The following is a 4941-nucleotide window of genomic DNA, read 5'->3' as shown; positions in this document are numbered from 1 at the left end:
TACCTAGTAACTTGTCCTGTTCTTGGAATCAGTTGAATCAGTGCCTAGGGGCCATTTAAGGTTAAATTAATTAAATCTAATTTTGATTGTTGATGTTTCTTTCAAAGGGAGTTTGGAACATGCCAGTGAGTGATCACATATATGATTTTAGCTAGTTTATACGTCTGCATTCGCATGTTTCATCCTAAAAATCTGCAGCTATACACTATGAAATTCTCTGCTGTCAGTCTCTTTCTGGAGGGCCTGAGGCACATTATGATAACATCACCCCATATAGCCAGATTTGAGGCATCATAGAGAATCTTAGCGCACACTCCAGCACACACATCACAAAGACTTGCTTGCTTCACTAGTTTCTTTATACGCATCATGAATTAGTGACAGCTGACATGAGGATATGGACAAGAGATCTTCCTCCAGTTACAATATAGATTGATATTTTTTATGATAGTGGATGTGATATATGGTATGGAAGAACATCCCCATATACTATATGGCTAAATGTGTTAAGAGATCTGCCTGTCCAATATCACAATCTGGCCCTTCCTCTGCTGATCGTCATCTTTGAAGAAGTTAAATGTCGGATAATTGTTGACAGAATTTTCTTTCCCAGGTAGTCATCATTTCTATTGCTCCCCCATATTCAGCTGGGTTGGTAGCATGATTTTATGCAGGTTAGGCAGGTTTTTCTACTCTCATCTCAGCAAGCAAATTCTGTACAGTCCTTTCTTTCTGCATATGGTCATTACCATGTTAAAGCAGGAGAGTCTTTTCTAAACTGTTGGCCCAAAGTAAGAAAAGTGGAATTGTAAAGAATGGGCTTGCATGTACAACCTTACAACCTCAGACTATTACTCCTCTGCCAAACCTGACAGTCAGCATTACACATTACTCTGACAGGTAGTATTCTCCTGGCATGTGCCAAACTCAGATTCATCTTTCAGATTACTTCCAGATGGTGCAAGTGCAATTTGTCTCAAGAGAAGCGTTTTGAATGGCAACCATCTTTATGCCAGTTCAAGTAATGCTCGCCATTGCTCATGGGGTTGTTAGGCATGCCCATAAAATCTCACACTCCTCTTAAATATATTATATCCAGTTTTTATCACAAAGTTTGCTCATTTATTAGTACACAGGACAAGGTTAGCCCTATCTAACCGATTAGCATTTGGGGGGATATTATGTGTTGATGCTTACTTTGGGTCTCAAAAATTGTTTAAAATGCCCTATTCTGAAGCAGGCTTGAACTGTCTCAAAAATTATATTATATTGTTTGATTCAATATGTCTTTGGTCCGGCTTCCTATTGTTTTCTTTTTCATTGTATGCCCAGTCTGTGTCTGACCATATCAGTCACTTGTTCTATGCTTGGTTTACCAACATAAGCATAATTATCTATCAAATCTATGGTAAGTAAGCAGAGCTGTGAGATTAAAGATATGTGAGAATTTGTCCTGTTTAGTTTATCTGTTCACAAACAAATGGATTCATACCCAGCCTTGTAATATGTTTAATATGCCCAGTACAATAGCAATTACTTGTTTGACACAAGTATGACCCACATGTAGCATAAATCTCGTACCCCATATTTACATGACACCAGTATACATATAACTAAGTAAGTCTCTAGTGCCCACCTAAAGAAGGCAGAGAGATTTTGAAGAGGACAACTGAGTTTTTAATTGAGTTTCTGATAAACTGGCCATACCTGCCCCAATCTTCCGTCCCCTGTGTCCTCATTTCTGTGAATACTTTTGTTTCATGTTATGATTTACTGAAGACAATGTTGTCACCAATGGTGGACCAATAAACATATAAAAATCAAACACACCAACAAAGCAGCAATATGAAAGCAAACAGAAGAGAAATAAAATTAAATCTTGTTTAAGTTACCAGCATGTTATTCTGAAAAACATTTAAGAAACAAGTGTTATATATGATATTATTAAAAAAATTACAATGGTTCAATAAGCCTGATTTCTTCTATAGAAACAAAGGACACAAAATAAGCATTAAAGCGCTGCTAATTGATGTTCTGCATGCACAGTCCCAAATAATGCATTCTCAGACCAATAACTAGTAGGGATGCATCCAATCCACTATTTGGGATTTGGCCGAATATTGAACTGAATTCGAATCCTAATTTGCATAAGCAAATTTGCATACGCAAAGTAGGGACAAGCAGGGAAAAGTGGAAAAAATATTTTTACTTCCTTGCTTTGTGACAAAAGTTACACAACTTTCCTTCCCGCCCCTAATTTGCATATACAAATGGCCAGGCTGAAAAAGGGTGAATCCTGGCTGAATCCTGAACTGAATCCTGAACTGAATCCTGAACTGAATCCTGAACTGAATCCTGAACTGAATCCTGGTTTGTTGCATCCCTGCTATTTAGGGCTCTATCACAAAAACCGAGATGCCATTGCTTGAGGACCATACGAGGCTGTGTATGTCGTCTATTGTTGCACAGGGACCGCCTTCAGATATGACTTTTGATTGAGGGCTGATTGATTGCAATCAGTTGAATTTTATTGACCACTTTGGATGACCAGATCAAGCAAAGATCCAGTCATTTGGAAACCCATGCAGACAAAGGATAGCGATGTAGTAATGGCGGAGCTCATCCCATGCACGCCAACTCCTGCTCAACCACAGCTCTCACGATGTGTCTGTCACTTCTAACCGGCTACTACATCAATCACATTTACCGCTGATCAAGGCATTCAGGAGTCCGGGTTGTTTAATATCAATTTTTCGGCTTTATTCTTGCGCTTTCAAAGTCACAAAGAAGGGATTTACATCTAACGCGTTTTGTGTCAAAAGATTCTACACTTCATCAGAGTAACTCATCCATAACTAGAACTGAATTTAATACAAGGTAATCAACAGTGTGATATACAGTAGCACAGACAAAGGACATGCTGAATAAATAAACCTTATGTAACAGAAACGTTGGTTTAATGGAGAGCTACTCACAAAACAGTGCTTAAACCTCATAGAATTGCTCCACTGAGCCTCAGACAAATCAGTGAAAGAGTAGAAAAGAAAATAGTAATATAATCCTGGGATAAAAATGATTACAGTGCTGCCCATTAATCCAGTGGAAGTGCATATCAATATATTCTAACATGTGTAGTAAAACATGGGATTCAACATTCTATAGTCACAAGGTGTGGAAATGTGCAGCGCACTACAGATCCTGGCATATGGTATTTCTTACATCAAGAGGAATGGGCACTAGTGCTTTTTTGAATGGATAAAACATATTGATCAAATGTTATTATTGTGGCTTTCTCTCTTTCACTGCTTTGGTTACTCCCCTAAATGAAGCAATATTGGGAGTAAATTGGGTAATTGTTAGTGACTCAGTGTGCTGTTGATAAGTCCTAGTGCCACTGGGATAGCACATCAACTGCATTCTGTAATATTTAGGTAATAATTGCATTTCGATTGAAAGAATGATGTATATGTATTTAAATTGTTGCTGTAAGGAAATATTAGTCCCAGCACTGCTGATCAGTTAATACAATTACTGTCCATTTGCCTAATATTTCTGCTAGGGGCTGTCAGTTATGCCCTCCGCCTTGCTGCACAGATGAGAGAGGTCAGTGGACGTTCAGTGCAGAACATCTGCTATGTAAATAACAATCCTGTATATCTGCCACTAACCCAGGAGCACAGCAGGGCTGTGAAGATACAGTACATTTCCCTGGAGGGAACAATTTGACAGTTCCTGGTTTGTATTACAGACCATGAGAGAGTGCAGGACTTTCTATGGTAGATCACTTGGGCCTACTGAATGTTCTGCAAATGTATTTGCTACTTGTGTCCATCAACATGGCAACAGTATTATTATTATTATTAACCTGTATTTTTAGAGCGCCAACATATTGAGCAGCACTGTATAATAAATGTATTTATACAAAAGAATCACATGAATTACATACATATGACATACAGAGTTACATACATAACGACCAGTACTGGTACAAAAGGTGAGGAAGGCCCTGTACAATAGAGCTTACAATCTAAAGGGGAATGCAATGAGACACAAGGTGTGGGAGTGGGCAAGATCAGAAATAAGCAAGGTGAGAGATGTAACATACGGTATTGCATTTGGTAGCCAAACAGAGTGAGGGTAGGCTTCTCTAAATAAGTGAGTTTTAATAGATCTTTTGAAAACAGAAAAGTCAGGAGAAAGTCTAAGAGACTGTGGGAAGAGAATTTCAGAGGAGGGGTGCAGCCCTTGAATGCAAGCATGTGAGGAGGTAATGAGAGAAGAATTGAGGACCAGGTCAGTAGAGAGCTTAGTAAGCGGTTTCTAGAGATGAATTCAGAGATGTAGGGTGGGGCAGAGTTATGAAGTGCTTTGAATGTCAGGGTCATTTGTTTGAATTTTATTCTGAAAGGTAGTGGAAGCCAGTGCAGGGAGTGACAGAATGGCGTGGCAGAGGAGGAGCGGTTGCTGAGGTGTATAAGCCTGGCGGCAGTGTTCATTATGGACTGGAGAGGTGACAGTCTCTGGCGGGGAAGGCCAATTAATAGAGAGTTAAAGTAGTCTAGATGTGATATGATGAAAGAGTGAATAAGAATTTTGGTGGCATCTTGGGTGATAAATGATTGTATTTTGGATATGTTCCTTAGGTGGAAGTGACATAATCTAATAAATGACTGGACATGAAGATTGAAGGACAGGGCAGAATCTAGGTCTAGGATAACCCCAAGGCACCAGGCCTGGGGAGACAGGGTGATAGTGGAATTGTTAACTATGATGGATACTTCTGGGATGTTGTGGGTGTTAGTTGGAGGAAATAAGCCCATTTTTGTTTTAGCAAGGTTTAATTTAAGGTAGCGTTGTGACATCCAAGTCTGAAGAGATTGCAGACAGGCAGGAGGAGACCTGAGTTAAGAGCTCTGGGTTGAGATCAGGAGAGGAGAGATA

Source organism: Xenopus laevis, chromosome 8L (genome assembly GCF_017654675.1).
Source record: "Xenopus laevis strain J_2021 chromosome 8L, Xenopus_laevis_v10.1, whole genome shotgun sequence".
Taxonomy (NCBI): Eukaryota; Metazoa; Chordata; class Amphibia; order Anura; family Pipidae; genus Xenopus; species Xenopus laevis.
This window is presented reverse-complemented; position numbering follows the sequence as displayed.